The sequence below is a fragment of the Vulpes vulpes genome, chromosome 2 (assembly GCF_048418805.1).
Source record: "Vulpes vulpes isolate BD-2025 chromosome 2, VulVul3, whole genome shotgun sequence".
NCBI lineage: Eukaryota > Metazoa > Chordata > Mammalia > Carnivora > Canidae > Vulpes > Vulpes vulpes.
The window spans coordinates 22,129,868-22,150,858 of record NC_132781.1 but is presented as its reverse complement, the minus strand read 5'-3'; the positions used below and the strand labels follow the sequence as shown (position 1 = coordinate 22,150,858).

Sequence of the window (20,991 nt, the reverse complement as noted above, 5' to 3'; positions counted from 1 at the left end):
GCATTTGAGACTGAGCACTGTTCCGGTCCCCAGCCCATGACTCAGATCGCCGCCTTTCTCCCAGTGAGTTCCTTCAGCCCCATCAGTCAGCTCTGCACCCGCTGACCCAGGCAGGGCTGGGGGAAGAGGGCGGGAGAGCCTCCTGTTTGGAGAGTGGGCTTTAGGACCCAACGGGAACCCGAGCCTCTTGCAGCAGCCTAACCCAGAAGCAGGGGGGAATCCTGAATCGAGCTGAGAGGGCTTCCCCGGTTCTCCTGGGAACCCCATCGCCCCCCTGCCAGCACGCACCTGAGCAGGTAGGACCGCGCACACCCCTTCCCAATTCCCCCTCGGCCGCCTTCCGCCGGGCTTCCCAGCTGCTGATGGGGTCGTTTCCCTCTCGCCAGTTCAGGCTTTCCCCATCCCTCCTCCCCCACTGCTCACTGTGGTCCTGGGAGGTGGGAGCCTGGGAACAGTGGGGTGTCTGAGAGCTCGGAGCCCTCGCACCCTACAGCGCCCTTCCTGCGCTGCCCCCCCGCCCCCCCGTCTCGGCGCTGCCCGATCTCAGGCTAAGAATGGAAAGTGGAAGGGGGAGGTCTGCCCAGGCCCCACGCCCTTGCACCCTCCTTTGCAGTGTTGCTTAATCCCCCTTCCCCCACCTCACCTCGACGGGAGAATTGGCGGTGACGGGCGGATAGCGGAGGGAGCGGGAGAGGGACGGGAGCCTCCGGGGATTTCTCTCCGGCTTCCTCCCGGCCTCCCCGCCCCAAGAGCTTGGGACTTGGGCATCCCCCAGTTCCCTACTCACCTTCTAGGGGACCCGATGCCCCTTTCCGGGCTCATCTCACACTTGGGTGGCTAAAGGCTTTGCTGGAGGGTAGTGGAGGTTGTGAGTGCGTTTTGGTGACCTGTTCCTCTAGGGAAAGTTCTTTCAGCTTGGAGCCCCCATCTCTGCCAACACCTTGGCACCTATTGCAAGAAACACCCCCCCACCCCCGTGTGTGTGTGTGTGTGTGTGTGTGTGTGTGTGTGTGTGTGTGTAGACCTTGTGGTTTTAAGATCTATAAGCTTCTGATAAAGGTGGCTGTGTGCATCGACGACAGGGAGAGATCCCAGAGTGTGGCCCAGGCCAGCACAGACTCAGCCCAGATGGCTGGGGAAGGGGGTGTGGACCAGATCAGGGAGGCCACCCAGCCATGCCAGCTCCCTGGGTTTCTCGGCTTTCAGAGCCTCAGGCTCCTGGTGTTACCCCCAGGCTTCTCCCCTCCTACAGGCTCCCTGGGAAAGGGCTGAATGGCACCTACTGTTTACAGTGGCTTATTTTTCCCTCTAGTTGGGGGCTGACAAAGCCTGCTCTCTGAAGATCTAGGGCATCTCATTCTGGCTTAGTGGGTTTGCAGGAGGGATGTATGACTTGTCTGAGTAACTGTGAATGTGTGTGTGTACTGCCTCTGAGCGTAGCCGACTGGGGAAGAGTGATAGGGAAGGCTGGTCACACTTTGGGGGAAGCCCTGTAGCTCTCTGTGGGGTGGAGTGGGTGGCGTGTCCCCATCTGGTAACTCTATCGAGGTGTGGGGTGTGCTTTGCATTTCTCCGTGACTCCCTGGCTCCCGGAAGGGTTGGTTTTGGAGGAAAGGGTGGATAATGGAGTGACTTCAGACTTAGTTCTGCTCTAGACTCAGGAAGCAGAGATTCTGAGTGTGAGCATGTCTATGCATTTATACTGAAGGCTCAGTTTCTTTCTTTTCTTCTTCTTCTTCTTTTTTTTTTTTATTGTTGTTTTGGTGAGACAGGAAAATTTATTTCAGTGAGGCCAACACCAGGAAGACAGCCGACTTAGTTTCTTCATTCGTAAAAAATGGCTATCGGTAGCAAACCCCACTCGCCTGAGAGGGCCACCTCTATAAAGACCCCAGAGGATAGTGTGCTGGGCAGCCTGGTGCAAATAGTAGTTATGGCTGGGGTGGGGGGTGGGGGTGCTCAGACAGGATTCTCTTCCTAAATCTAGGTCACCCTCTCTGCCTTGGCTCCCCCACCCCCATCCTTGCCCATCTGCGGGATGGCAGAACCAGGCAGGCCATTGCCCCCAGGGCTGTGGAATTACCCTAATGCAGGTGGTAGCTGTGGCCAGAGAGCCTGTGGTCAGAGAGGACAGATCTCTCCACCAGGCTTTTCTTCCTCTGGGGCTCCACACCTTCTCCACCTTCCTTCTGCCATTCCTGCTCAGCGTCCTTGTCCCTGTCTCTCCCCTGCCCAGTGGCCTCCTTGTCCGGCTCACTGGACAGGGGCCCTAATCGGATTGGACAGCTGAGATCTGTGTGACGGCTGAGAGCAGGCGGGGGGTGGGGGGTAAGCCAGTGGGAGGATGGTATGAGGGCTGCCCTGGCACTGTCCAGGCCTCCCAGGCACCACCGTGGGCCTGCGGACTCCTGACTTGGCTTGGCCCCGGGGAAGGGGTGCCAGAGGAAGCTAGGAATGAAGACCTGGGGAGGGAGAGACCTGCCCAGGACCCCAGGACCTCTTTGATCTTTGGTGGCCTTAATGTCACCATCTCTGACTGACCTGGAGGAGAGGACAGCAGGTGAGAGCCAGGCTTGCCCTGCCTTTCCTCCCACCATCCCCACGGCCCCACTTTCTTCTCTCTTCTTGTTGGGAAATATGTGCACTTTCCCCATCCAGCCCCTTTGGCCAGTTCCTCCCTGTGGGTCACATCTGGGAGCTGCTGGGGGCAGCATGTGTCTGCCTCACTCTGGGTTGTTTCCTCCCCTGGAAGGTATTTCTCTCACTCACTCTCTGGGCTGGGCGCCAGGACTCCTGGGTTTCCCGCCTGCCTCTGGTGCAGGGTTGCTCTGCAGGCCTCCAGAGAGTCGCTAAGCTGGTTTCCTGCCTCCCTGTGTGGGGAGGGCATTCTCCCTGGGCTGGGAGGTGTCAAGAATCCCAGGTGGGATAGGGGTGGGGGCACCACAGTCCCCCGACTCCTCCCTTCTAGCCTCTGACTCAGCTTGGGGGCAGCACATGCCCTGCCTGGCAGGCATGGCCTGTTCTCGCCTCCAGGCTTCCATCTTTACATGTGGGCAGCCAGGATCTACTGCTATCCTTTTTAGCTTTTTTTCCCATGGTATCTGGGGGTGGCCATTGAAACCTCTATGTCCATACCCCCACATTTTGGGGAGCAGGGGATTAGCATAATTGAGGCTGGGGCACTATTCCGTCTTCTCTCCAGCTGGGCCAGGATGAAGGAAACCAGCACAAACTTCCCCATGCCAATTCCCTCTGCCCTCAAAAGACCAGTCAGTGGAGCCAGGCCCTGCCCTCTCGGTGCCCGCAATGTGGTTGGCACTGATTTGTCAGAAATTGGGAAGGTTTCCCTCTAGACTGCTTGCCTCCTCTCTCCTCCTCTTGGAGGGCAGGGACAGCTCTAGGATTGTAGGCACTTATGGGCAGGCGTCCCCCTAGGGAAGGGGTGTGGGATGCCCCTGAGATGGCCAAGTTGGCACCAGCCCCAGGCTGGAGCGCTGGACTTGGTTTGGAGCTGGGAGTTTGTGGGGGAGAGCAGGACACGGGCCTCCCTGCCCCCCTCGTTTCCTGCTCTTTGGGCAGCTGTGGGCGAGAAAGGCTGCAGGGACTATTTTTAGTTGGTCTGTCCCCTGGCAGGAGGGACGTGCAGAAAAGCACGGGGCAGCAGAGGGGCTGGGCAAGGTGAGGGTAAGCAGGCAGGCGGAGGAGTGAGGAAGAGCCAGAGGGGCAGCAGATAGGGCGGAGAGGCCCGTTGGGGCTAGGTCAGGGCCTTGCACACAGGGTCCTGACCCAGGTAGATGGGTGGGGTGGGGTGGGGCGGGGGAACCCTGGGGACCCCTCAAGGCTCTCTGTTCTAGACTTAGAACTGGAAGGGGCTTGTGAGACCACCTAGGCAATCCCTCACCCTTACAGAGGGGCAAACAGGCTTCCTTGGACGGGGGTGGGGGGAATGTCACTTGCTCTAAGACACCCAACCAGTCATCTGGCTGCATCGGTCCCATCCCAGACCCCTCATACTGAGTTTCTCTCATCAGGGTCCCTCGGTGCATCTGGTGGGTTGTGACTCCCTGCCCTACTGCAAAAAGGAGGACCTGGTCTGCTTCCCTCTCTGCTTGTTTATGCAGGGTCTCCGGTAAACCCCAGCTTGGTTTGTTTATAAATCTCCATCATGTGGAGAGAGCCTGTGTCCAGGCTGGAAGGAGGTCAGGGTTGGGGTTTGTTTAGGTGGCCTGTGGCCACTGGTGTGAATCGAGGTGCTGGGCCTCTTCCAACAGGCTCAGAGGCTGATGAGCCTGGGCTTGGAGATGCCTTAGGGAAGGGGCAACAGGTCTCATTCCATCTTAGAGACCCAGAGAGGGCCTGGATGTGTCCACAGTCCTGGGATGAGCTGAGGACAGACCAACGACTAGGATGTAGTCTTGCAGGCTCTCCAGAGCCCCCATCCTGCCCCCGCCTAGGTGCCTAGGTCTTTCTGGTTGTTTGCCAATGCCACCGACAAAGGAGGGAAGCAGGCAGAAGAGTGGGTGGATTACCACAGGCTTCCAGACACAAGTGAACCCTCCTCCCAAGACCTGGGGGGCAGGGGCAGCTGGTTGAACTTTGGGAGGATCACGGTCCCTGAGAATTCAGCCTCCCGCCTCAGCCTCATCCCTGGGGCCTGCCGTACTGCACATAGACTATGCTGTGAGTAGCGCCCCCTGGAGTTGTTCAGGGCCCTGCGTTTGGAGCCAAATGGGGTGCTTCTGCCCCGCCCCACTTCCTTCTTCCAATCAGCATTGGATCCAGCCTGAATGAGGTGTTCCAGGTGGGCTTGAATCCAATGTGCCCTCCTCCACCCTGCCTCCTGCCACTGCTCCTATTCCTCTGTTGCCACCCCTTCCCCACCAAGCCGGGCACAGTGCACCACAAATTGTGGCACAGGAGCCCATCCCCCTCTCTCCACTCAGTCTCTAGGTCTCTGGGGGGCTGATTTATCATGCCCCCCCATCAGGCCTGCTGCAGTGTGTGAGAAATCAATAGTGCAAATGGATTGAGGTTGTTCAGCCTGTCGACTCCCCTTGGGCCCCCCCCCCAACTCTCCGGGGACTTGGCGAGTTACTCAGTCCCTTTCCAGCTCTACGGAGGAAGAGATATACACACCTAGTGGTTGCAGCTGGAGCGCTGAGCGCAGGAATCACTCTTTCTGTCCATCTCTGTCTCTGTCCCTCTCATTCTCTTTCTCTCCTATACTGGGCTGGTCTTACATGACAAATACTCTTGAACATTTATTTTCTAGGTTGGGTGGAGTGGGGGTGGAGGGGTTTAAAGGGCAGTAGACTGCCAGCCAGAGGTGGGGGGAAGCAGGTGGGTGAGGGAGACGGTGCCCAGGGAGGACTAGCTGGGGAGGGATTGGGTGACAGCCCACCCCATCAGCCTCTGGTAACCCAATCCCTGCACCCCACCCTCCTGATTCCCCTCCTGTTCAACTGTTCAACAGCTTCAGCAGCTGCTGGCAGGAGCAGGGCTGGCAGGAGTGTGTGTGAGTGCATGTGTGTGCGCCGGGGGTGGAGAGGGGCTGTGGGGGCAGGAGGTGCTGCCAGGACATGTTAAAGGAGCCGCACAGCCAGGGTACGACTTGGGTGGCAGGAGGAGGTGGGGCTGGTGGGGAAGTGGGTGGTGAGTGATGGGCAGGGGGCAGGGGGCGGGGTGGGGCAGGGCAGGCTAGGGGTCTCACAAAACTTGTCTGCACTGGAACAGGACCTGGCGAGCCAGGGTGGGCAGCGATGAGGGGTTGGGGCGGGACAGCCACAGCTTGCCCTAGGATGCCTGTTCTTCGCCAGGGGGCGCATGTAACCATGGAGGGCACAGCCTACCCCTGTCCCCAGTGCCTGGGCTGTGCCTGCTGGGCATCTCAGTCTTGGTGACTAAGTCACTTCTGTCCTGGGGCTGGCAAGATGCCAGGCTCAGCTCTTCTCGGTAGGTGAGTCACTGCCCTGGCATCTCCCCCGGATGCAGCTGAGTCACCCGGCTGTGCCTGCTGGGCAGGTGGGCACCGTGCTTGGGGTGGGGTTGGGGGGCACCGTGTGTGTAGCCCCCGGTGCCTTCTCTGATCTGTCTCTGGTGTGTCCTGGCCCCACCCACAACCCTGCAGCACCGTGCAAGGATGGTGTTTGTCCCATGGGCTCTGTGGAGGGGGTAAAGGATGAAGCAGGAGGCAGCGGGGTACTGTGACTCAGTGTTTGGTTCGGGGTGAAGGGGGGGGCAGTTGAGGAGACTGTGGGCCAGAATCTTAGTTCTGCCACCGCTTCTTCTGGCGGTCAGAGTTGCATGACCTTGGGCAAGGCAGTTTCCTTTCTGCACCTCAGTCTCCTCATCTGCACAGTGGCAGCAGGATCCCTGCCCCAGATGACCCTTCAGGGACTGTGTTCATCAGATGGAATGGGGCCTAGTGTGCTTGTGGGAGGTGCTCCCTCTGGGATGCGGGAGGGGAAGAGGAGTCAGGGGTTGGGTGGGTTCCAGCACACATCTCCCACCTTGCCTTCATCCAGGTGGTCCTGGAGGGCAAAGCTTCCCATCCACTCCCCACACTACCAGTGGTGCTATTGGGTAGGAGCTACCCACAGGCTGTGAGAGGGAGGCCTTGTTTTGCTGGAAGCGTGGGCCCTCCTGGGGGCTCTCAGGGCTATTTTGTATCTCCTTTGGCTGCTGGGGGCTCTCTTGGGTTTCGCCTAGTTTGGATAGGGATCCCTGCCTTGGGAAAACAGTGGCTCAGCCTCCTTCCCCAGCCCTGTGCCTTTTTTGTGCAACAGGGCAAGGGCAGGCCCCAAGAGTGTCTTTCCTAAAGAGCAAGGAGCCCCTGGGCCTGTGGCTCTTCTCCATGTGCCAGTCTCCTGCTGCCTCCTGCACTTTTCTCCCTTCTGAGTGAGGGTCTCTGCAGGTTGGGGGCTGGGAATCCTGCTGTGGATCCAGCATAGCTGGAGTTCAGCTGCTGCAGACTGAAGAGTCCTGGCCTCCCATGGGGACCTCTCCGGTTTCCTGGAGTCAAGTCTAGGTGGGGCCAGACACTAGCCCTGTGGGACTGGGTGCTCTGAGCAGGGGGAACGTACCCCAGAGGCCCTGTGGGCTGTGTGCTTATACATACAGGTGTATGAGTGTCTGGCCCCCTGTGGGGAATGGGTGTCTGGGTGTATGAATCTCATCCTTCATCTGCACATGGGCCTACTGCTAGGTCTGTTTGGGAGTGTGCCCCACACTCTGCTTCATGACCTCGTGTGTCTTACGTGAGCTTGCTGGATTCTACTCAAGGGTGTGGATACATGTGTGCCCTGGGTGTGCACGTGGGGGTGCACACCTGTGTGCTGTGAACATGCACACGGGTGTGCATATACGGGTGTCCTGCGTGTGCATTTACACACCTGAATCTCGATATGCGCCAGCGTGCATGACCCTATGTGCTGGCAGGTATATGCGAAGGCCGCCCTTGATGGGAGGCAGCGTACCTGTGTTTGTGCATACTTGCATTTTTGTGTTCAAGGTCTTTCCCCTTTAGCCTTAGCTGGAGGGGATACCGGTAGAATCTGGGGCAGGAAGAACCTGTGCCGGCGAGGGGTGCCTGGCGAGGGGTGCCTGGCGCTGAGCCCCCACCCCAGGTTGGTCTCTCACCGGGGTGACGCCCCCTGCTGCCGGTTAGACCCAGGTTGCAAGGCCCTGGGGTGGGGGGAGCGCTGGGGGGGAAGGGGTTAAGCGTCGGAGTCCACATCTGGGAGCCATTGGCGCATTCCTGCCCGCTGAGCGCATGTTTGCGGATGGATCTGGACGGGACAGGACGGGAGGGGCTGGGCGGGCGGTTCGCACCGGTGGACGGAAATCCAGACGAGAGCGAGAGACAGCGGGGCCTGGAGGGCGGGAAGGGGCCCGGGAAGCGCGGCCCGAGCACCCTTCCCCAGTCGCGGACCTAGGGCCGCGGTCCCGCCGACGGGCCTGTCCTACCTTCGCAGGGCTGGGTGGCGTGGGGCACGTAAAGCTGGAGGGAGGCAATCAGATCCCTCGGCTCTCCACCCCGCTGGGAAGCCAGGGCGATGGGGGACAGAACCCCGTGTCCGCTCCCGACCTCCAGTTCCTAGTCTGTAAAGCGGGGGGCCTGTGGGGCCGGTGGCTTGGAGGGCTCGGCCAGCCCGGTCAGGCTGAGAGTCTCTTCGTCGCTGGGGTGGAGGCCTGGGAGTGTGACACTTCCCCTTCCAGTGGGAAGTCCTGTGGGGGCACTTGTGGCCACTTCTCTGGCGGGGCGCGGGGGGGGGGGGGGGAGTGTTGTTCCTCTGCGATTGTTCTTTCATCCCCCAGTAGGCTGCTAGAGGTGGGGACGGGAGCCGTCCAAAGGGAGCGGCCTGTGGCTGTGTTGGGGGACTGGGGTCTCTGCAGATGCACAGTCGTTCAGATCTGACCCCCCCACGCCCCTCCTAGAACCGGAACGTGAGCTTTCCTGGCTCCTCCAGCCCTGGGCCAGGAGAGAGCAGCGGGGGTCCGAGAGCCCTCAAGCATGGAGGGGTGCACCTGAGCGCCCTCTGCTAGCCTCCTGGGAGATCCAAGGGCCACTGCCCTTTGGAGGGGCAGGGGGCTTGGCGAGGGGACGCCGCCGACGGGTTGGGCTGGGCCCGACTTCCTCCGACCCGCTCGAGCTGAAGAGGTGTTTGGGGGAAGAGCAGAAGAGTCATTACTCGAGGGAGGTCTCCCTACTCTTGCACTTCCTTTTTTTTTTTTTTTTTTTTTTTTTTTTGCAGATGAGAAAATTAAGATTCAGAGAAAGGAAGCGACTTAATTCAAGGTCGCACAGCTCTCAGGTCCGATTGACCCCTGGAGGATTATAAGTGTAGGAGTCAGGGGCCTGATGGCTGGGGCCAGAGTCCCTGCATTCACTTCCACATGACGCCCTCTTCCCCGTGAAGGTGTGTGGGGCGTGTGTGTGTGATCCGTGCCCCTGCCGGTGTGGGTGTGGCTGGGGGCAAAGCAGCGCGGTACCACAGGCTGCTGTCCTTTCTCTACGGAGCCCCCGTCCCCTTCTTTGCGCAGAACTTCTCCTCCTCCTCGCTCCGAATCTCGCCTTTTGGGGCAGAGGGAGGGAATTCTCCTGGATTCCCACGGTCCAGCCTCCGGTTGGGCACGTCTCCTTTAAGACTCGCCCTTCCCCGGGTCGGTTAAGGGGGGGCGTGATCCTGAGGGCCCGCCCCTGGCTGGTGATAGGTCAGTGGGCGGGCGGAGGCGGGCCGGGGGAGAGGGCCTCCCCTCCCGCTCCGTACCCCCCGCCCCCCCCAGTCTGGGGCTCCGGGTAAAGTTTCAGCCTCCGCACGTGACTCGCCATGGCCGCTGCCTTCGCCCCGCGCCCCTGAGCCGCGGCCCCCCAGACGGCTCCTCTCCCGGGACCCCGCGCCCCTGACGCTTCGCAGCCCCGAGGCTCAGGGTCAGGGCAGACGCCGAGCGCGCGGGCCCCCGGACGGACTGCTTCCTCCCGCTGCGAGGTAACCTCTGCCCCGGGGATTCTGGAGAGCCCCCGGCTCCCGCGGGCATCGGGGCCCCGCGGCCTGCCCCTGACGCGAGCTGCGGGCGGCGACGCGGTGCCGGGCGCTTCCGACGGGAGCCCGGGGTTTGCTGGGCTCCCAGCCCGCCGCCGCCGAGCCGGGGTGGGGGAGCCCGGTGTGCGCGCCGGTGTGCGCCCGAGGGTTCGCGCGCAGCCGGGAGGCTCTGGGGCTGCCTCCGCGCGTGTCCCCGGCGCCGGGAACTCCCACTCCCTCTCCCCTTTCTCTTCAAAAACAAACAAAACAAAAAAGACTTTCAAACCTGTTTGGGGAGAGATCGGATGCCCAACGGACGAGCCCCCTCCTTTCCCTGCTGTTATCTGAGCTGCCCTGTGGTTTGGGGAGAATCGGCCCGGAGGCCCACCCCCACCGGAGCCGCCGGCCGGGGGGCGGGGCCCGCTCAGCTGGTGTCCCCCGTGGAGCGAGGGGAGCCGCCTGGCTCGGGTTCGCGAGTCAGTGCCGAGCCGGCAGGGGAGGCAGCTCTCTGGGGTCTGGTGCCACCCCGGGGTTGTGGAAGCTTTCTGGGGCGAGGGGAGGGCGGGATGCGCTGGTTGTCTTTGCTCTGCTGAGGATGTCTGGGACTTGGTGCCACCCACGAGGAGGGGAAGCTGCTAGCCAGATGTGTATGTGGAAGGGGGGGGCGCTGGAAAATCGGCTTGGCTATGTCCCCTCTCTTCTCTGGGCACTGCCCTATTGTCAGGCTGCTCGGTGGGAAGGGGGGCAGGCCACCAGTGTGCTAGGCTGGGGATGGAGACCAACCTGGCAGGCAGCAAAAGCCCCACAGCCTTGGGAGATATTTCCCTGCCTCTGTCCATCCTCTCTTGGATAGGATGCCCGTGAGCTGGCGTGGTGGGGTACCCTCCCCACTCACCTGGTGCCAGCTTCCTCTTCTTTTACCAGATTGCCTTCTGCCTGTGGGCTGTGTGCACATGTGTATGTATATGTTCTTAGAGGGACTTGTTCCTGAGAACACTCCCCCACCTTCTGCTGCAAACTCCCCCTCGCTTTTGCTCCTGACCACTGTCCCTTCTCCAGCTCCCTGGGTGGGAGATTCAGGGATGTCTCTTGTCCGTGTCCCCGGCTGCACTGGTCACAGGGCAGGGTCGTTCTGGGGAAGTAGTTCAGTAAGGGCACCAGGTCTTGCTGCAAAGTGGGCTCAAGCCCCAAACTCTCCTCCAGGGCCGTGTGCTTGGTGGAGTGGCTGGGCCGGGGAAGCCCCAGATTTTAGTGGAGGTGGCTTAGCACCTTGGGGCTTCCCCCGTGGGGGGTGGGGATGAGTCTGGGGGAAGAACAAGAGAAAGAGTATTTGGAGCTGGAAGAAGGGGGGTGGTCAGGGAGGTTGTGGCTATGAAAAGATGTTAGTGCACTGGGAGGGGCTAAAAAGTCATTTTGCTTGGGAGGCTGGGCCACGTTGGTCCTGAGACAGGACCGGTCACTAGGGTCAGACTGCAGTAGGCCCCTGGGAGCTGAGGCTCTTAGCTTTGGACTTTGAGGGTGTGAGTGAACGTGCACAAAATGGTCACCGCAGGAATTTCCCTACGAGACTAGTGAGGGCACTGCAGATGAAGCGGCAGTTCTGAGAAGACCCTTGGAATGGCTTGGAATGGCTTCATCTTGGCCACCTCCTCCTATAACCCCCAAATCTCCATCCTTCGTTTGACCCTAAATGCCCCTGCTACCATTCTGGGACACTTCTCTGGTCCACCTCCTACTCCCAACCATGTGGCAGCCTGGCAGGAAGCTAGCTGTGGGCAGCCCCATCCTGATCACCCCTGTGCCTCCCCCGCTGGGCATAGTCACCCACATGTGCCATGACGTGGTTCCTGCCACCCCATATGGTGTGGGGGAGAGGACATGGTCTGAGTGGCCCTTCAAGTCTGTTTTGGGGGCATTGACCCAGATCCCAATTAATCAGCTTCCCTTCCCTAAATACTTTGGTCTTAGAAGCTGGCTCTGTCCTCTCGGACCTTTCCCCCAACCTACTTCTTGCTCAGACTCTAGGTTCTCTAGTTCTCAGAACTGTGTGACATGAGGGTGGGGCCTGCTCCAAAATATAAACCTCAGTGCCCAGTTCCCTCTCATTTGTTTGGGCAGCATGGTCTGGGGCAGGGCAGGGCGGGACCTGGGCTGGGCTGAGGGGTAGATGTGTTTGGGCCTTTCTGGGGGTCTGTTTAGGAGCAGTATCTGGGATCTAGGGTGGTGGGCATCTGGGGAAGGTAATCCTATCCCCGTGACTAATGAACATCTCCATTTGCCCGGCGCCCCACACCCCTTTCTGGTGGCAGTGGTTTTCGGGAGTGTGGGAAGCTGGCAGGGTCCCTGGCAAGACGACCAGGGTTGTCTTGACTTACTGGGTTTTGGGAAAGGAGTGTGGCAACTGATACCCCAGCTCCCAGGGCTTTGGCTGCACATCTCCTCTGATGCCTGCTGTCTTTCTTCCCTCTGTTTCCCTCTCCACCCTCTGGCTGCTGTCTAGAGCCCACACGGTTTGTAGGGGGATAGAGGGTGGGGGCGAGGGCCTGGATCTCCGTGTGTGTCCAGGGAGTGTTCTGGGGATTGGCAGGATTGGCTGAGAGTGTCTGGGTGTCCCTGCAGGGTGGGCGGCGTGCAGGGACCAGGCCCAGAGTGTGTGAATGTGTCAGCGTCGGTGTGTCTGTCCCCAGTCTGGCTCGGGTGTGGGTGTCTCTTGCTCGTCTGGATCTGGCCTGCCGCTCCAGTCCCCGCCCCCCTTCCCCCCCAAGCTGGGACCGCCTGCTTGCTCTCCCTCTCTCTCCGCAACTGGAGCCTCCCTTGCCTGTTCCTGGAATTTGGAGAGGAGGAGGAGGAAGAGGCAGGCAGGCAGACCTCCCACACTCTAGCCCGCCCGCCTGGCATCCTGGGGAAATGAACTAGGTGCTGGAGAACTCAGGTTTCCCTGCCTTCTCCAGACCCTCTGACACTTGTCACCGAGTCTAGGGAGCCAGGTCTTACAGAAGGGCCTCGGGCTGCCCCCCACCTCCACCTGCCTGGCAGTGATGGCTCCTTCTTTTACCCAGCATCCTGTCTGCTCAGCCCCTGCCGGGACCTCCAGGCACCACTGTCGGCCTGGGGAGCGGGTGGGGGATTAGACTGCTGCCAGCCTGGCCAGCACCTGTTGCCAACCCCCAGCCCTGTAACTGGAGCCGGCCATGGAGGGGGCTACAAAATGACAGGTGGAATTTCTGCAACCAGGCAACCCCCCCCCCCCCACTGGATATGCTTTTCCCTTCCGGCCGGAACAAGGAAAGCCTGTCCCCCCCCCCAAGTGTCAACCTGATCTCATGGATGATGTCCCAATCCTGCCTGTGGGGGCAGGGCCTGGGAGATAGGCAAAGGAATGAGTTTATTACTGTTTGCCCAGTGACAGCCCCCCTCCCACCCCCGCCCCCTTCACTGGCTGCAGAGCTGGCCTGGCCTTGTTTAAGTTAACTGAGCTCTGCTGCTCTGGGAGGGCTGGGGGGCATGGGGGTTGTGGATGGGGGTGGTTCTCTGTTAATGTTTTAATTGCATAAAAACTGGGAGCTCAGCTCCCGACCAGTGGGGAGTCTGGGTCTGGCTGGCCGCCCGGTTTGGGCTAAATATAGTCTGGGACATCTGCAGAGAAGGGGAGGGGGGTGGAGGGAGGTTCCATTCCCCCCACCTTCCGCCAAGGTGCCCTCGTCTGGGCGGGCACCTTGGAGCAGGGAGGGGGGATTCCTCAGCACAAAAGGCAGGGGAGAGGCGGCGGGGGCTGGGTACAGTTGGGATCTCGCCCGTCTGGCGGCGGGGAGCTGCCTCGGATGAACCCGGAGGCTCAGGACAGGGCTGGACTGGGGCGCCCGGACTGGATCCAATGGCTCCGCTCCCCTCCCCCGAGCTGCTTGAGGTCAGGCAGTCTCCGCATGTCGCATGTCACGGTGCCCCCGGCCTGTGTCACTGTGACCCACTCGCTGTGTGCCTGTGTGTACACACCTACCTAGGAGTGGCTCCCTCCCGGCCCCTCCCCCGGAGCCTCTGTCCCCCGGGTCCTACCGCAGATCCCCAGCCCTCCTTCCTCTGTCCCTCGGCCCACGGTGAAACCTCCAGCCCAGGAATCGAGACTTGAGAAGGGGAAGCTGCGGTGGGGAGTTCTCTGATCTCTAGTCACGGCAGGAAGCGGAGGGGCGGGGGGCAGGGGGGACCGTGAGCGGTGGCCTGGAGGGAGGGCGCGGCAGGCCGGGCACCAGCCTCGCACCCCGCGCTGGCACTGGGGGGGTGACCCCCTCCCGCTGGCCCCGGCCCTCCAGCCCCAGCGGAGGAAACTTAGAGGACAGCTGATTCTCCGGGGCCCCTAACAATCATCATCACCGTCCCCCCCCCACGCTGAAAAAAATGTCTTCCTGTCACGTGCCTGTCACTTCCTGTCCCACTGTGGTTCCTGGGATGTTTGTTGTTGGTTGCCATGGAGATGGCTGCCGTGGGCACTACCCTGGTCCTTGTGGGGAAGGAGCTGCCCCTCCCCCTCAGGCCCACAGTTGTTGGGGGGGCACTTGGGGGACCTGCCTTGGGGGCTATTTCGGGCTGAGTGTGTGTGGTCTCTGATGCCCCGGATCCCCCAGGGCCCCCCCAGACTTCTGTCTGTGGGAAGGAGTCATAGCCACCTACTTAGACCAAATGTTGGGGGGAGTGTGACCGTGTCTGGCTGTGCTTGACTGTGTCTGACGGGATTTTGCAGACCCTGTGTCCTCCAGCCTGGGTGGTGCTGCCTTAAAGATGCATCATCACAGAGCTTCGTGGAACCTCTGCTCCCTATCTCCTTTTACCTTTGGGACCCTCTTCCATCTTGCGTTCTCATGGAAACTACCTTCCCCAGAGAGCTCCTCTGATTTCTTGGGGGTACAGGCTGGAGTGGGAAAAGGCTCTGGGCAGGTTGTGTGTGAGTCCAGCGGTGGGGAGGTGGTGATCTGCAGACCATCCTCCCCCCTGCACACAGCTTCTCCCTGAATGTGCAGGCCCTGTGCTCTAAGGGGAAGGCCATGAGACTTTGTGACCCATTCTTCCCACCCCCTTGTGGGTTTCCCTCTTCATCCAGGGATGGAGAAGAGAAGAGATTCCCCCTAGTTTAACCCCCAGCTGGTAGGCCAGTGTAGCATAGGAAGTTCCTGGGGGGTCGATGGATGGGGGAGTATGGGGCGGGGTACAGTCTGACTCAGGCCTAGTCTGGGGTCAGAGCCAAAAGGATATCCTGAGGCAGGAGGGGGGGGGCGTTTCCAGCTTCCCTGCAGTCTGGGTCCCCGGGGAGGGGTACTGGGAGGGGGCTGGTAGTGCCGTGTCCTGCTGACTATCTGCCTTAGGATTTGGAATCTGGCAGTCTCAGCTTTAGGGCAGAGCTAAGGGGATGGGCGGGAGGGAGGGGAATGTTGTACACACACACATACACGTGCGCGCGCGCATGCACACGCACACCCACACCCTTGTTGTGTGCTCCCATTGTGAGAGAGCTGTGCTTCCTGCATGGTGGAGTGGGCAGACGAGTGGTGAGGGGGCACTTGCCAAGGTGAGGGTGGGGAAAGCCCCATGCCAGGCTGGGAATGAGAACGGTGGTTTCCAAGCTGGGGGGTCCCCTTTGTCTGTGCCCCTTTGGTCCCCCATCCAGACAGAGGTGCCTTTGTTCGGTCCACACACTCCTGTGGTCTGGCTGTGGCTTCAGCAGGCTCATCTCTTCCTCTTCCTGTTTTCTTCCTTCCTTGTAGGGTGCTCCCTCTCCTGGGGGCCTGGGTTGGCCCCTGCCCTTTCACCTACTCTCTGTTCCAAAAGAAGACCCCACGGGTTCTGGGTGGCCCCTTAGGCACTCTGAGCTTCGGAGGTCCCAAGCACGTCTCCCAGGGGCCTCTAGGGTACAGGAGTCAGAGGCACCGTTGTGCCCTCAGAGACCACCATTTCCTCCTCCCAGAACCTGTCCTGTCCTGGGTGTGGGCTTGTCCACTTGCCCTTTCTACTTGGTGCTCAGTTGCTGCTGAGCTGGTGGCACGTGGGTGTCAGGTGGTCCTGTGTTGCTGGGGCAGAACCTTGGGCCAGGTGGGGCACAGATGGAGGACACATCGCACCCACTCTTCTGGGACTGAGTGCTGCATCTTGAGGCAGTTGGGCAGTGGTAGCATCTAGAGGGTGATGCTAGACTTCAGCCTCCCTCCCAGCCCCCTCTGAGGATGTGCTCAGGGCCTGCACATGTTTGGGGCAGGTTTTCAACCAAGTCCTAGCTCCAGTGAGGCAGGTCTGGGGCTCCAAGTGTCTGGCAGAGAAGAAGTGCCCTGCACCTGTCCCAGTCTCAGCACAGTCCAGGTGGTCCCTGTCAGGCCCTGCCCGGGGATAGTGATCTCTTTCTCCAAGTGGGGCTGGCCTGGCTGGCTCCCTGCAGCTGGGACCCTGCTGAGCAAAAAGGTGAACAGATGACCAGAGCGGCCAGATTGTAGATTTGTCAGGAGGGAGAAAGGTGAAGAGGGAAAGAGGGAACAGTGTCATCACTACTCCCTAAACCTTCCTGAAGTTCTGAAGAACTTGGAGGAGGGGAGAATTGTGGCTTTGTGTGTGTGTGTGTGTGTGTGTGTGTGTCTGTTTTCCTGGAAAGTTTATAAATAGTTCCAGCCCACTGTTCTGGTTTGAAATGGGCAATGTCCCGCCCTGCCCTGCCAGCTCCTGGTAGGGTAGGGGGTTCAGAGGGGCAGGTCTTTGATTCTACCAGGGCTTGTGTTCTGTGTGGCCCTCTGCCCCCAACCCAAGTTGAGCTGAGCTTTGGGTGCCATTTGCCTATGATTCATGGACTGTCTAGAATGCTTAGGAAAGCCCGTCTCCCCTTCTTTTGAGCTCCCCAGGTCCTGGTCTCTCCCCATTCTGGGACCGCCTGACTCCTGTTCCTTGGAAGCTGTTGTGGCAGGGGAGTCTGGGGAGCTGAAAGGAGGGAGCGTATGAGGAAGGGAGGCTGGCCCAGCAGGGTCTGGGACCCCTGGCTCCTCTTCTCTGGGGCTAGGAAAGGAAACAGTCTCTTCCCCTCCCCAATCCAAAGGTTTCCCTTTTTTTGGTTTGTAAGATGAAAGAAGGGAATTTGGGAAAGGGTTGTGGTTGGGCGTCCACCACAGCTGAATACCCCTCACCCACATCCCTCTGCTCAAGTCTGGGGGGAAGCAGACCCTGGGAAGTGGGTAACTCTCTCTCCGGGTAACTCTATCACACTGCCCGGGGAGCAGGAAGGGGGAGCAGACACACGGGCCAGGGAGGCACAGGGTGTGGTGAGAGGTGGGTGGAGAGGGGCCCTGCTGCCCAGCACCTCTTGTGCGCCTAGGGCTGTGCTACATGCTTTCCAGACTGTCTGAAACCACACCCCCAGTTGCTGAGGGTGGCAGCTCCCAAGCCGGTAAACAGATGCTCAGAGAGGTTAAGTGACTTGCCCAAGGTCACCCAGAGTGGCAGAGCTGAGATTTGACTTTTCAGATCTCTTGTTCTCTCTCCCATCTTTATGGCTCAGCCAGCTCTTGCCTTTTCCTAGGTGTGAGTCTGGGGACAGCTGGGGATGCCTGACAGTGGGTGAGGGATCCTGGCGCCTTTGGGGAGTGAGGGCCCTCCCTTCTACAGTACCCAGACCAGGCTCAATCTACTGGAGGTGTGGGCCTGTGGTTTTCTCTCCCTTGAGGGAGGGTGCACACGGGCAGTGGAGCTGGTATGGGAGGGTTGGATGTGGGTAGTTTGTTTTCCCTTTCTTTGGTGCTGGTTTCAGTTCTCTGACTGTGTCTTCTCTACCTCTGGGTGCAGGGAGCTGGGGCTCAGGTGCCTCCCCAAGGGTCATGGCTCCAGAGGGATGAGGCAGGGCCTGTGCTCTTTGCCCCTGCCCCCATCCTCCCTGCCCTCGCCCATCCCTGTTCCCTGGCTAGCCTGGCTCTTGGCCCATTTCTGTGACCTTTACCTCCTCCCATGGTCCAAGGCCCTCCCCGGGGAGCTGAGTAACTGTGTACCAGAGTTTGCAGGCTGTGCTGGGTTAGGGATAGTAAGGCTCTGATGGGGTTGGGTAGGCCTTTCGGTCTCTCCCAGGGGTGTGAGTTTGGTGGGGTGGGGCTTCCAAGCTTGGTGTCAAACTCCATGTCAAACTCCTCACACTCCTCGCGGGCAGAGTTGAGGCATGGAGGTGGCTATAGTTATTTCTCCTCTGGGGGCCAGGGTGGGATGCAGAGGGTCTAGACTGGATTGACTGAATCTCCCCTCCCTGCCCCAGAAGCTGGGTCGGGATGCCTAGGTTCAGGAGTGAATGGCTTTTTGGGCCTTGGCTTCCCAAGCCTTACCTCAGGGAGGCGGGCCCCCGTATGGACCTGGACCCACCTGAGTGTTTGTCAGAGGGTGCGCCTCAGTGTGTGTGTTGGGGCCTGGTGCAGGGAGGCAGGTACAAAGGCCAGCTGGGCCGTAGGAGGGCCCGGGAATGCGCAGAGTGGGCAACCGTGGGGCTGTACTTGTGTGTCTGCCGGGAGCTGTGTCCTGGCTCCGTGCACACAAGCCCCGAACCGTGTTCATTGTGTGGTGAGGCCCAGGTGTGGAGAGATGATATCTCTGGGTTCCCTCACGTGCGTGCCCGCACACACACAGGCTAGGGCGCGCAAGCATGCTCTTGCCCACCCAGACATGCTTTCCATAGGCCTGTGAGAGTGAGTTTCTGCGAGAGAGGAGAGAGAGAGAGAGATTGACTGTCAACGCTGATGAGGCTCAGCCAACCCCTCCTTCCCTTGCCTGGCTCCCTCAGCTTGAGAGTTCCCGTTGTGTGGGGCCCCACAGGGTTGTGGGGGGGCTGGAGTGGCAGCTGGCCCGATGGGTGGGGCCCCTGTTCCTCTGACGTCAGCCTTCTCAGCCTGGGAGGGAATCAGGCAGGGGCCTGGGGGAGGGAAGGGGGCACCTCATCCAGGAGTAAGGAGAGAGGCCTTATGGTTGTCATAATTAGTACCAGTAAAAATGGTCATTAACAAGGTCCAGATTTCACTCCTGAGGGAGCTGCCCCCTCCCTAGCAAGTACCTGTCCCTGCCTCTCCCTCCCTCAGCCTGGGCCAGCTGGGCCCAGAAGTCCTGGCCTTGTCCATAGTGGCCTTGGCAGGAACTCCTCCATCCCAGGCATGGTGCTTGGCCAAACGCTGGCCGTGTGCATGTCCTCTGGACTCCAGGTCTGAGCTTGGAGCCTGGTGCTTAGAACCTGGGATGGCCTGAGCTTGGGCTGAGGGGTGGGGGTGGGGGTGGAGGATGAGGGGTTGGGCACAGAGGCAGTCCTTAGTTTGGGTCTCCGGGGCCCTGTTTCTTTCATTTTTTCCTCTCTTCTCTTTTTTCCCTTCCTTTCTTCTTTTTTTAAAAATATTTTTTATTTTTAAGTAAACCCTACCCCCAACATGAGACTCAAACTTATGGCCCCAACACCAAGAGTTGCATGCTCTACCGACTGAGCCAGCCAGGCATTCCCTTCTTTCTTAACAGCTTTATTGAGATGTAATTCATATGCCATAAAATTCACCCATTAAAGTGTACAATTCAGTGGTTTTTGTATACTCACAGATTGCACAACTGTCACCACAATCAATTTTAGAAAATTGTCATCACTCCAAAAAGCGCCCTCATAGCTATCAGCAGGCACCTCCCATTTCCCTTAGACCCATATCCTAGCCCCTGGTAACTGCAGCCTACTTTCTGTCTATAGATTGGTCTGCTCTGTGGACATTTCAGGTAAATGGGCTCGTCAGTATATGGCCTTCTAGAACTAGTGTAAGGTTTTTGAGGTGTGTCCATGTTGTATCAGTACGTCATTCCTTTCTATGACAGAATAAGTTTCCATATGGGGGCACAACATTTTGTGCCATTGATGCCACATGTGTCCATTACTTGATGGACATTTGGGTTGGTTCTACTCTTTGGCCATTATGAGTACTACTGGTATGGACATCCATGTACAAGTTTTCGTGTGAACTTAGGTTTTCCTATCTCTCGAATAGATACCTAGGAAGGGAATGGCTGGGTCATAATATAACTGTTTAACATTTTAGGAACTGCCACACCGTTTTCTAAAGCAATCTCCTGGGGATCCCTGGGTGGCTCAGTGGTTCAGCGCCTGCCTTTGGCCCAGGGCATGATCCTGGAGTTCTAGGATCGAGTCCCATGTCGGGCTCCTGGCATGAAGCCTGCTTCTCCCTCTGCCTGTGTCTCTGCCTCTCTCTCTCTCTCTCTCTCTCTCTCTCTCTCTCTATCATGAATAGATAAGTAAAATCTTTAAAAAGAAAGCAATCTCCTATTTTATTATTCCCTCCAGCCATGGATGAGGGTTCCAGTTTCTCCACATCCTCGCCAACACTTACTAGTCTTTTTTTTTTTTTTAAAGAGTTTATTTATTTATTCATGAGAGACAGAGAGAGAGAGAGAGAGAGAGAGGCAGAGACACACAGGCAGAGGGAGAAGCCTGCACCATGCAGGGAGCCGGACATGGGACTGGATCCTCGGTCTCCAGGATCAGGCCGTGGGCTGAAGGTGGCGCTAAACCGCTGAGCCACCGGGCTGCCCTCATTGTGGTTTTAAATGGCTATGTTTTTGTCTTTCTCTCTCTCTTTCTTTTTTTTCTCTTTTTTTTTTTCATATATATAATGTCATATATATGTCATGTATACACGTATAGGTATTCGTGTATAAATAAATATATCCATGCACGTGTATTTGTGTATATCCTGCCCACCCAAATGGATTTGATTTGAAGCATCTTCTTATGGATGCTTTTCTTTTTCCATCTCTCTCTGCTCTGCTTGCTGCCTCTCTGTCTGTGTCATGGCATCTTGGGGTTCAGCTCTTTCTCTCTCTGCTCCGTGGTGTTAGCACGTGGTGTCCTCCGGTCTCAGCTGTTCAAACAGGGTATGGATCTGTGTCCAGGCTGTCGGGGCCGGGGGTACCCGGTCCTTCATCTTGTGCCCACCTCCCACCCCATCCGGGGATGTGGCTTCTGCACACAGAGCGTGTAGGTGAACTTTGAGTTCGCTAGTCCCCCCTACCCCTTCCTTCTCTGGGGGGTAGGGGCTTCCACCCTGGGCAGTCCCTGCCCTCCTGATACACTGGAGGCCCAGTGGCCCATCATGCTGGTAAGCATCAGAGGTGACACCCAGGAGTCCTGGGTTCCCATTTCCCCATTTGTGTGTATGGCAGTGGGCCTCCTCCCTGGGCCTGTGGGACAGACCCATCTGGGGTGCTGGGGCTTGGATTTTGGGGGGAAGTGGTGTAAGAGGTCCCGCTGGCCCAGGAGTCATTTTTCTGAGAAGTGCCAATGCTTTAGGGAAGCGGCTTTTCCTCCTCTCCTCCCCTCAAGCACACGGGTTCTTTGCATCTTGACCTCAGGTAACCCACGCTGAGGGGAGGAGGCCCAGCTGCCTGCCTCTGCTACAAGGATCCTCTGGGGTGGCAGACCCTGACCTTT

General features: G+C 59.1%; 1 protein-coding gene across 2 annotated transcripts in view; it reads left to right on the top strand.

Annotated features, from left to right (window-relative positions):
- The window catches only part of RARA (retinoic acid receptor alpha), a 44,546-nt gene continuing 23,555 nt past the window's right edge, over nt 1–20,991 (top strand). The window contains exon 1 of one of the 2 annotated variants that reach the window (XM_025995728.2): nt 1–296. The gene's annotated coding sequence lies outside the window, so the exon portion shown is untranslated. Of the gene's footprint in view, nt 297–9,221; nt 9,489–20,991 lie in introns of those variants that run through there. The other variant, XM_025995727.2, reaches the window with a different exon arrangement.